This window comes from Lolium rigidum, chromosome 7, assembly GCF_022539505.1.
Source record: "Lolium rigidum isolate FL_2022 chromosome 7, APGP_CSIRO_Lrig_0.1, whole genome shotgun sequence".
Lineage (NCBI taxonomy): Eukaryota > Viridiplantae > Streptophyta > Magnoliopsida > Poales > Poaceae > Lolium > Lolium rigidum.
In genome coordinates, this window is record NC_061514.1 from 217,451,235 (window position 1) to 217,463,553 (window position 12,319).

The following is a 12,319-nucleotide window of genomic DNA, read 5'->3' on the forward strand; positions in this document are numbered from 1 at the left end:
TCTGTAAGCAAACGAAGAAACACCACCGCCACCTCGTCGCCATGGCCCCGGCGCTACAGACCTCCCCCCGTCAATCCGAGACCACCACCAGAACCGCCTTGCTCTCCTCTTCCTCCACACTCAAGGAATCGAGCCGGGGCTCTCCCAATCAACGGGAAAATCGCCGATTCCGTGCTCATGCTGCCGGCGTATTTCTCAAATTCCGGCCGCCCTCGTCCTCCTCCGGCCAAACCAAGCCCACCTCCGCACTCCTGGTAACATGGCGCATATCCTGGACCCCTCCTTTTTCCCCTTCCTTCCGGGTTCACTCTGCTGGCGTTGACCGACGTTTTTCCCCGCAGGTGCCGCCGTCGGCGATACTCCGGCGAGCCCCTGGACTCCGTACCGCCTCCATCACCTTCCCCGTGTCGAGCCGCACCCCTGACGCCATCTCGCCCTTCTTGGTTCGCCCGGAATCTGCAGATCCGTGTTTGTTCTGTGAGTTCAGCCATGGCTTCCAGTTCTGAGCTTCGCCTCCCGTGGTTCAAGTCGATACGGGCCCTTTCCTTGACACGATCAGACCAACAGCCCAGTGGTAAACACCTTGCCTGCTTACCCATCAGATCTTGTGTTCAAATCCAATTACAGGCGATTAAGCCATCCTTTTTGGATTTCATGTTTGTTGAATCAGATCTGGGAGCGTGATGGGCCTCGGCCAGATCCGTCCAGCACAGCCCAGCAAACCAGGCCGTCAGCGCAGGCGAAGTTTCGGCCCAGAACCGCGCAGGTCTGGTCCAGTTCGAACTCTGCCAAACCCTTCCCTTTTGTTTTTGCAGAAAATATATATATCTTGCAAAATTCATATCTCTCAAACCGTTTGTCGGAATGCAAAGTATTTTATATGAAAATTGCTCAGAAAAATGTGCTGAACATGAATATGCCATCAATACATCTGTTAGCATCTCGCATCATGATGCGTCGTGATAGTTTTGCATGTTCACCTAACATATATGCGGAGTATTTTGGATACCGACTACGGTTTTCCCTGCTCCGTTTAACTTTGAAGTAGCGCACCCCTGCCATGATATGCCATGCTAATCAACACTTTACTTGGCCGATAGAAATGCAACTTCAACCTTAATTGTTTGTTCGGGGTTCTGACTCCGATTAATTGGATAAGTAGCATCGCATCATATTTGCCATGTCATGCATGCCTGCATTTTGCTCATGCCGGTTCTTTATCCGTACTAGTAAGACTTGCATACATTGTTTGTTCCAGCATTTGCTTCTTCCCGGATAGGATCGCGAAGTGATGTGGTGAGATACGACAAGTTCTCCGGATGTCCCTCGGCAAGCTTTAATAGGCAAGCATTTCCCTTATACTCCTGCCCCTGCAGAAGTCGCTCACCTATTTTATTTTGCCTTCTCCCTCTTGCTATCCTTAAGTTGCGTTCTTGTCACGTGTCCCTTTCCACTTGTTACCTCAAGCAGCCCATATTACCACCACCACCTCCTACAGCTATTGTTTGGTTATCGGGTCTGCCTTGCGAGTCGTAGTGCATGCTAGTGTTGTTATATATCGTTACCGTTATTGTTATCTTATCGGGTTATATGCTTGGGAAGAATCATGGTTACTTTAGTTGTTGATATTTTTTTAGCGGAGGCATCGGTGGGTCAGTCGATCGTTTTGTGACGGCTCACTTGTGTTTCCTAAATATCTTAGGACCCCGAGTTCCAGTTATCCGTTCCGAGATCGAGCGCTCTAACCACACGTGGGTATGCTTACCGGGTCTCCCTCGACCACTGCTCGGAATATACAACTTTGTCCGAGTGGCTACAATTAGTTTGAATGTTTTGTTTCTCCCGGCGTGCAAGCTTGTCTCTTTGTGGTCGGATGATATGATGTTATTTTTGGGGCCTTGTACCCCGTTGTCTCTTGCACGTTCGTAGGTTGCGGTGCCACTGCGAAGTGGTCATCCCGTCGAGCACTCGTCCACCTAGCACGTGATCGCAATAGCTGAGTCCGCTCGAGCACGCACTGGGACTACGATACGGGTTTAACTTAGTTAGGTGGCTTCCCGGACATTGTTGTAGTGAAGGAGAGTGCGAGTCGTGATATCCACCTGTCGTAAGTGGGTTGAGCGTGCGTGTGGGCATATTTGGGCACCCTCGCAGGGTTACAATCTTATCGATAAGCCGTGTCCGCGGTTATGGACGACTTGGAGCCGTATGACTCGACCATAGACAACTTACACCTGTTGTTCATTAATAATAACTTGCGTAGTAAGTTAGCACAACTTCAATAATAAATGGTTAAAATTTGACAACCGTGTGAGTGCCTTGGTGAGTACCTCTTTGCGAAGGGGAACGCATCGGCAGGGTTATGTTTGCGGAGTATAGAACCGTTAGTTGTGCGCTCTCTCACCTTCTCTGATTAGACGAATGTTGTAGAGTGTCTCTATAGGTTTTTAGTGCTTGCATGCTACGCCGCTTAACCCCACCATATTGCCTATGACGTTCCTCTTGCGTCCTCTAAGTCCCCTGCGTGCCTCAAGTACAAAGGACGACCGGTTGACGAATGCTTATACGTCTTGAAGTCTTGTTAAGTACGAACCCGTACTTATTGTCGCTTCTACGGGATATAACCGGGCAGGTATGAAGATATGTTTGATGAAGACGACGTTAGCAAGGTTACCCTTCCGCTTGGCTCGGGCAGGGTTATGGACGCCATCTGGTTATCTTCGTGACTCTTAGTCCAATTTGTATCTTGTCCGTACTCGGACGTATTTGATCTTCTCGTATGATTTGGATCTTTGTATTGTATATTTGTATTTTGACTCGTTGGAGTCGTTGTTGTAATACATGTATCTTGTGGGCTCTATTGTAAATCTGTTGTAATGTTACTACTCGTGTTAATTCCTCTGGCATCACGTGTGTGATTCGTCGCGCACGTCGTGTCGGAGGGCGTCTCTGGATCGATATCGTGCAGATTTCGGCGGGATCGCTGGAATCCTCAAGGTACCGGTTCCGGGGCGTCACAAGTTGGTATCAGAGCCTCAGGTTGACGGTACCCCACTAGTCCAGCCTGTAGGATAACCTTGCCAACGGTCGTTAAGTTTAGTGTGTCAAAACTATTTTCTAAAATTCGTTGGATAGATCTGATTAGCTCTGAATTTCCTCCTTACCTCTATTCTTTCTCTTCTCACCTTTGCGAGTTTTGAATATTCTCTTATCTGCTTCTCTGAGTTTTAGGTCTCTACGCGGGTTCGACGATCTTTTCCTTTATCCTAATAGGTCCGATATTCGGAGGTTCCACCAGAAGCACTTCATAATCAACGACGGAGCAACTACTCTTGTTAGTGGTGTCGACCAATCAGCATGGAGCAAGAATTCTTGTTAGTGGTGTTGAGGAGATCGACACGTCGCCTGAAGACCCGATAGATCACCTCTCTCCCCCGTACCTTGAGGTGGGATCTCGGGGCGCGATCCCTTGTTAGTGGTGTCGATTGTAACGGCCCCGGGTAGTACCCCTAATAGATCTGCTTGTTCTTTTTGTTTCGTTCATCATCATGGCATATGCATCATACCATCCATGTTTTTACAAAATAAAATTATTTTGTAAACTCTAACTATTTTGTTTTCTTCCTCTCATAAGGTTTATTTATTAAACCCCTTGTCCTCTCTTTTAATAAACCCTAACCCAAAACTATCATACAATAAAACTATTTTTGTTTCGTTTATCTCCACCTCTTCATTCAAACTCTAAATTTATTTGAACTGTTTTTAAATCTTTTTGCAAAATAGTTTGGAAGAGAAAAGGGAAAAGGATTTTAAAAATAAAAACCCCTCTCTCCCCCCTGGGCCTCCCTTTTTCATCTCTGGCCCGTCCCCTTTCTCTTCTTCTGCTGCACCAGCCTGAGTTGGCCCAGTCCACCGGCCCATACCCCTTCGTATCGGCCTCTCTCTTTTCCCCTTTCTTCCTCGATAGCGACATGAGCACGAGAGGAGCGTGCTCCTCCTTTTTCCCTGGCGGACGTCATCCTCCACCACCATAGCGCCAACCACTCCCCTCCCCTTTTAATCTCCATCCGAGGCAGGAAAACCCTAGCCCTCTTCCCTCTGGCCGCCGCCACTCTCTCCTTTCACCACCACCTTCCTTTTTCGTTTCTCTGTAAGCAAACGAAGAAACACCACCGCCACCTCGTCGCCATGGCCCTGGCGCTACAGACCTCCCCCCGTCAATCCGAGACCACCACCAGAACCGCCTTGCTCTCCTCTTCCTCCACACCCAAGGAATCGAGCCGGGGCTCTCCCAATCAACGGGAAAATCGCCGATTCCGTGCTCATGCTGCCGGCGTATTTCTCAAATTCCGGCCGCCCTCGTCCTCCTCCGGCCAAACCAAGCCCACCTCCGCACTCCTGGTAACATGGCGCATATCCTGGACCCCTCCTTTTTCCCCTTCCTTCCGGGTTCACTCTGCTGGCGTTGACCGACGTTTTTCCCCGCAGGTGCCGCCGTCGGCGATACTCCGGCGAGCCCCTGGACTCCGTACCGCCTCCATCACCTTCCCCGTGTCGAGCCGCACCCCTGACGCCATCTCGCCCTTCTTGGTTCGCCCGGAATCTGCAGATCCGTGTTTGTTCTGTGAGTTCAGCCATGGCTTCCAGTTCTGAGCTTCGCCTCCCGTGGTTCAAGTCGATACGGGCCCTTTCCTTGACACGATCAGACCAACAGCCCAGTGGTAAACACCTTGCCTGCTTACCCATCAGATCTTGTGTTCAAATCCAATTACAGGCGATTAAGCCATCCTTTTTGGATTTCATGTTTGTTGAATCAGATCTGGGAGCGTGATGGGCCTCGGCCAGATCCGTCCAGCACAGCCCAGCAAACCAGGCCGTCAGCGCAGGCGAGGTTTCGGCCCAGAACCGCGCAGGTCTGGTCCAGTTCGAACTCTGCCAAACCCTTCCCTTTTGTTTTTGCAGAAAATATATATATATCTTGCAAAATTCATATCTCTCAAACCGTTTGTCGGAATGCAAAGTATTTTATATGAAAATTTCTCAGAAAAATGTGCTGAACATGAATATGCCATCAATACATCTGTTAGCATCTCGCATCATGATGCGTCGTGATAGTTTTGTATGTTCGCCTAACATATATGCGGAGTATTTTGGATACCGACTACGGTTTTCCCTACTCCGTTTAACTTTGAAGTAGCGCACCCCTGCCATGATATGCCATGCTAATCAACACTTTACTTGGCCGATAGAAATGCAACTTCAACCTTAATTGTTTGTCCGGGGTTCTGACTCCGATTAATTGGATAAGTAGCATCGCATCATATTTGCCATGTCATGCATGCCTGCATCTTGCTCATGCCGGTTATTTATCCGTAGTAGTAAGACTTGCATACATTGTTTGTTCCAACATTTGCTTCTTCCCGGATAGGATCGCGAAGTGATGTGGTGAGATACGACAAGTTCTCCGGATGTCCCTCGGCAAGCTTTAACAGGCAAGCATTTCCCTTATACTCCTGCCCCTGCAGAAGTCGCTCACCTATTTTATTTTGCCTTCTCCCTCTTGCTATCCTTAAGTTGCGTTCTTGTCACGTGTCCCTTTCCACTTGTTACCTCAAGCGGCCCATATTACCACCACCACCTCCTACTGCCTATTGTTTGGTTATCGGGTCTGCCTTGCGAGTCGTAGTGCATGCTAGTGTTGTTATATATCGTTACCGTTATTGTTATCTTATCGGGTTATATGCTGGGAAGAATCATGGTTACTTTAGTTGTTGATATTTTTTTTAGCGGAGGCATCGGTGGGTCAGCTGATCGTTTTGTGACGGCTCACTTGTGTTTCCTAAATATCTTAGGACCCCGAGTTCCTGTTATCTGTTCCGAGATCGAGCGCTCTAACCACACGTGGGTATGCTTACCGGGTCTCCCTCGACCACCGCTCGAATATACAACTTTGTCCAAGTGGCTACAATTAGTTTGAATGTTTTGTTTCTCCCGGGCGTGCAAGCTTGTCTCTTTGTGGTCGGATGATATGATGTTATTTTTGGGGCCTTGTACCCCGTTGTCTCTTGCACGTTCGTAGGTTGCGGTGCCACCGCGAAGTGGTCATCCCGCCGGGCACCGTCCACCTAGCACGCAGTCGCAATAGCCGAGTCCGCTCGGAGCACGTGCGGACTCTGATACGGGTTTAACTTAGTTAGGTGGCTTCCTGGACATTGTTGTAGTGAAGGAGAGTGCGAGTCGTGATATCCACCTGTCGTAAGTGGGTTGAGCGTGCGTGTGGGCATATTTGGGCACCCCTGCAGGGTTACAATCTTATCGATAAGCCGTGTCCGCGGTTATGGACGACTTGGAGCTGTATGACTCGACCATAGACAACTTACACCTGTTGTTCATTAATAATAACTTGCGTAGTAAGTTAGCACAACTTCAATAATAAATGGTTAAAATTTGACAACTGTGTGAGTGCCTTGGTGAGTACCTCTTTGCGAAGGGGGAACGCATCGGCAGGGTTATGTTTGCAGAGTATAGAACTGTTAGTTGTGCGCTCTCTCACCTTCTCTGATTAGACGAATGTTGTAGAGTGTCTCTATAGGTTTTTAGTGCTTGCGCGCTGCCGCTTAACCCCACCATATTGCCTATGACGTTCCTCTTGCGTCCTCTAAGTCCCATGCGTGCCTCAAGTACAAAGGACGATCGGTTGACGAATGCTTATACGTCTTGAAGTCTTGTTAAGTACGAACCCGTACTTATTGTCGCTTCTACGGGATATAACCGGGCAGGTATGAAGATATGTTTGATGAAGACGACGTTAGCAAGGTTACCCTTCCGGCTTGGCCTGGGCAGGGTTATGGACGCCACTGGTTATCTTCAGGACTCTTAGTCCAATTTGTATCTTGTCCGTACTCGGACGTATTTGATCTTCTGTATGATTTGGATCTTTGTATTGTATATTTGTATTTTGACTCGTTGGAGTCGTTGTTGTAATACATGTATCTTGTGGGCTCTATTGTAAATCTGTTGTAATGTTACTACTCGTGTTAATTCCTCTGGCATCACGTGTGTGATTCGTCGCGCACGTCGTGCCGGAGGGCGTCTCCGGATCGATATCGTGCGGATTTCGGCGGGATCGCTGGAATCCTCAAGGTACCGGTTCCGGGGCGTCACAAGTTGGTATCAGAGCCTCAGGTTGACGGTACCCCTCTAGTCCAGCCTGTAGGATAACCTTGCCAACGGTCGTTAAGTTTAGTGTGTCAAAACTATTTTCTAAAATTCGTTGGATAGATCTGATTAGCTCTGAATTTTCTCCTTGCCTCTATTCTTTCTCTTCTCACCTTTGCGAGTTTTGAATATTCTCTTATCTGCTTCTCTGAGTTTTAGGTCTCTACGCGGGTTCGACGATCTTTTCCTTTATCCTAATAGGTCCGATATTCGGAGGTTCCACCAGAAGCACTTCATAATCAACAGCGGAGCAACTACTCTTGTTAGTGGTGTCGACCAATCAGCATGGAGCAAGAATTCTTGTTAGTGGTGTTGAGGAGATCGACACGTCGCCTGAAGACCCGATAGATCACCTCTCTCCCCCGTACCTTGAGGTTGGATCTCGGGGCGCGATCCCTTGTTAGTGGTGTCGATTGTAACGGCCCCGGGTAGTACCCCTAATAGATCTGCTTGTTCTTTTTGTTTCGTTCATCATCATGGCATATGCATCATACCATCCATGTTTTTACAAAATAAAATTATTTTGTAAACTCTAACTATTTTGTTTTCTTCCTCTCATAAGGTTTACTAGGACAATGCCCGCGCGTTGCGGCGGAAGAACTAAATATATTAACTTCAAAATAGGAAATGGAAAATTGCTCTAGCAACATGGCTGGATAAAATAATTTTTTACCTTTCTTCATAAATAATGGAGTTCATAAGATGATGCAGAAGAAGAACAAAGAATTCATACACACCAGGTGGTCGATCGTCAACGTCCCGGAGTGCTAGGCCATAAGAGGGAACCACCAGGCGGAGGTCTAGTCTCGATCGAGTACGAACTCACGATGACGTGTGATTCATGGCCGTGTTAACATGATTCAATGGAGAAGTAGACGAACCATTTTGATGATGGCCACGTCCAGGCAACGGACGGATCTTCACCGAAGCGCTTTTTCCTACCTCCATGGGCCATCGCCGTTGATTCCTAGGGCCAGCACCACCGTGCCCACTTGGCTACTTGCCGTATCGGCCATTGTATCATGTTTGGAGGTGGCTACGAGAGCTTTCTATTCATCATAGCTTAGATCGGTGTTGTTATCGATGGATGTTGTGGCGATGGTTCGAAAATCAACTCGATGGCACGTCCGAGTCACACGAGGTCGTCCTGAAGCCGGGTCCAATAACACACCGAGATTGCCGCGCCGCGTGAGCGCGGAAGCCCAAGCGGACCCGGATAGGAGCGGACAACGTGGCCAAGGAGGCCACCGCGGAGGTTGTACGTCTTCCATCACAAGGTCGAGGTTGTTCGCCGCTCCTTGTATCTTGCTCGTCGCTCAGGATAACAAAGTTGAAATACTATTTGTTTCTTTTCTACAATTGCCAATGTTCGTGAGGATTGACTTAATCAGATTTTTTTTTTAGAGTGGACTGACTTCCTAACCCCATTGCTAGTCCTATTTTTTTAATATACCTATATTTTTGGGTTTTTTATAAATATTTTTTCTCCTTTTTTAGAAGGATGATGCAAGTTTGTTTAATTTGGGATACATGCGAGACACTATTGTTTAGTACATACATACATTTACGTTTATATATATGCAAAATCCTTTAAATTTATTTTATTTTAATTAGTAAAATCCTTTTCTAGAAGGGTGGTAGTATAATTTAATTTTAATTAGTATTCAACATCGTTATTTCTTCGTTGCCCCAGACCGGACCACGTTGTCGTCCACGACCTCGTGTCTCTTTCTTTCCTCACTCGTCCTCTCCGGTTGTCCCATCCCTCCGGACCGCACCAATTGAAGAGAATCGGCCACAAACTCACAAAAATCGGCTCCAAGGTCTAGGCTAGGCATGTCGTGGATGGGCGGAAGGCCGGTGCGGGCGTTGACCAGCCGGTGGCCGCAGCGAGCGACGCCCTGCGGACAAGAGAGACGGCGGTGACGCCCGCTCTAGAGCTCGCGGCCGTCCCTCACAAACTCACGCCGTCGAGTTGCCCTCTCCGCTTGTCCCGCGTCCAGCGGATCTCCCGAACTCCCCGCTTGCTCGGCAGCAGCAGGCTGTGCCGTCGACCGACACCTCGCGTCTCCGCTTTCCCCTTCCATCAATTGCCCGTCCGTCCCTCCTTTGATCGGCCACGCCGCTACCCGGACAATTCTCTCTCATTTACCGACGGAAGTTAATTTGTCCCCGATCATATCTTATTGAGCGGCTTGTTAATTCCGGGAGTATTGACGTATATAAATCAGCAAAATTCGTTATAACATAGCGAGGTGGGACTATCGAGCACAAAGTATTAGGCATGTCGGATGGGATTTACAGACTTTTTAGGGGTATGGCCCATACGCATCAAGATTGCTATGGCCTGAGCTAGATCGGGGATAGTTCGCGACGGACACCCGACGAAGCGAGCGGTTGTTGGTTGAGAAGAAAACGATTGAACCGGTACGGTGGCACGGTGCATTATATGTTATTTGGTGGGAGGGCAGAACGGTCCACAAAAAAACGTTGACGAAATTTTTTGGCAGAAACCTTAGCTCCTTTATTATTAGGTATAGATATAGATTTATTAAACCCCCTTGTCCTCTCTTTTAATAAACCCTAACCCAAAACTATCATACAATAAAACTATTTTTGTTTCGTTTATCTCCACCTCTTCATTCAAACTCTAAATTTATTTGAACTGTTTTTAAATCTTTTGCAAAATAGTTTGGAAGAGAAAAGGGAAAAGGATTTTAAAAATAAAAACCCCTCTCTCCCCCTGGGCCTCCCTTTTTCATCTCTGGCCCGTCCCCTTTCTCTTCTTCTGCTGCACCAGCCTGAGTTGGCCCAGTCCACCGGCCCATACCCCTTCGTATCGGCCTCTCTCTTTTCCCCTTTCTTCCTCGATAGCGACATGAGCACGAGAGGAGCCTCTCTCTTTTCCCCTTTCTTCCTCGATAGCGACATGAGCACGAGAGGAGCGTGCTCCTCCTTTTTCCCTGGCGGACGTCATCCTCCACCACCATAGCGCCAACCACCCCCTCCCCTTTTAATCTCCATCCGAGGCAGGAAAACCCTAGCCCTCTTCCCTCTGGCCGCCGCCACTCTCTCCTTTCACCACCACCTTCCTTTTTCGTTTCTCTGTAAGCAAACGAAGAAACACCACCGCCACCTCGTCGCCATGGCCCCGGCGCTACAGACCTCCCCCCGTCAATCCGAGACCACCACCAGAACCGCCTTGCTCTCCTCTTCCTCCACACCCAAGGAATCGAGCCGGGGCTCTCCCAATCAACGGGAAAATCGCCGATTCCGTGCTCACGCTGCCGGCGTATTTCTCAAATTCCGGCCGCCCTCGTCCTCCTCCGGCCAAACCAAGCCCACCTCCGCACTCCTGGTAACATGGCGCATATCCTGGACCCCTCCTTTTTCCCCTTCCTTCCGGGTTCACTCTGCTGGCGTTGACCGACGTTTTTCCCCGCAGGTGCCGCCGTCGGCGATACTCCGGCGAGCCCCTGGACTCCGTACCGCCTCCATCACCTTCCCCGTGTCGAGCCGCACCCCTGACGCCATCTCGCCCTTCTTGGTTCGCCCGGAATCTGCAGATCCGTGTTTGTTCTGTGAGTTCAGCCATGGCTTCCAGTTCTGAGCTTCGCCTCCCGTGGTTCAAGTCGATACGGGCCCTTTCCTTGACACGATCAGACCAACAGCCCAGTGGTAAACACCTTGCCTGCTTACCCATCAGATCTTGTGTTCAAATCCAATTACAGGCGATTAAGCCATCCTTTTTGGATTTCATGTTTGTTGAATCAGATCTGGGAGCGTGATGGGCCTCGGCCAGATCCGTCCAGCACAGCCCAGCAAACCAGGCCGTCAGCGCAGGCGAGGTTTCGGCCCAGAACCGCGCAGGTCTGGTCCAGTTCGAACTCTGCCAAACCCTTCCCTTTTGTTTTTGCAGAAAATATATATATATCTTGCAAAATTCATATCTCTCAAACCGTTTGTCGGAATGCAAAGTATTTTATATGAAAATTGCTCACAAAAATGTGCTGAACATGAATATGCCATCAATACATCTGTTAGCATCTCGCATCATGATGCGTCGTGATAGTTTTGTATGTTCACCTAACATATATGCGGAGTATTTTGGATACCGACTATGGTTTTCCCGCTTCGTTTAATTTTGAAGTAGCTCACCCCTGCCATGTTATGCCATGCTAATCAACACTTTACTTGGCCGATAGAAATGCAACTTCAACCTTAATTGTTTGTCCGGGGTTCTGACTCCGATTAATTGGATAAGTAGCATCGCATCATATTTGCCATGTCATGCATGCCTGCATTTTGCTCATGCCGGTTCTTTATCCGTAGTAGTAAGACTTGCATACATTGTTTGTTCCAGCATTTGCTTCTTCCCGGATAGGATCGCGAAGTGATGTGGTGAGATACGACAAGTTCTCCGGATGTCCCTCGGCAAGCTTTAACAGGCAAGCATTTCCCTTATACTACTGCCCCTGCAGAAGTCGCTCACCTATTTTATTTTGCCTTCTCCCTCTTGCTATCCTTAAGTTGCGTTCTTGTCACGTGTCCCTTTCCACTTGTTACCTCAAGCAGCCCATATTACCACCACCACCTCCTACAGCTATTGTTTGGTTATCGGGTCTGCCTTGCGAGTCGTAGTGCATGCTAGTGTTGTTATATATCGTTACCGTTATTGTTATCTTATCGGGTTATATGCTGGGAAGAATCATGGTTACTTTAGTTGTTGATATTTTTTTTAGCGGAGGCATCGGTGGGTCAGCTGATCGTTTTGTGACGGCTGACTTGTGTTTCCTAAATATCTTAGGACCCCGAGTTCCTGTTATCTGTTCCGAGACTGAGCGCTCTAACCACACGTGGGTATGCTTACCGGGTCTCCCCTCGACCACTGCCGGAATATACAACTTTGTCCAGTGGCTACAATTAGTTTGAATGTTTTGTTTCTCCCGGGCGTGCAAGCTTGTCTCTTTGTGGTCAGATGATATGATGTTATTTTTGGGGCCTTGTACCCCGTTGTCTCTTGCACGTTCGTAGGTTGCGGTGCCACTGCGAAGTGGTCATCCCGCTGGGCACTGTCCACCTAGCACGCAGTCGCAATAGC

General features: G+C 48.5%; 1 long non-coding RNA gene across 1 annotated transcript; it reads left to right on the top strand.

Annotated features, from left to right (window-relative positions):
* The first annotated feature begins 10,711 nt into the window (after nucleotides 1-10,711).
* On the top strand, nucleotides 10,712-11,629 carry LOC124673851. The gene is made up of 3 exons (XR_006992848.1): nucleotides 10,712-10,896; nucleotides 10,993-11,088; nucleotides 11,582-11,629. It is a non-coding gene; the product is annotated as an uncharacterized LOC124673851 (long non-coding RNA).
* The last annotated feature ends 690 nt before the right edge of the window (nucleotides 11,630-12,319 follow it).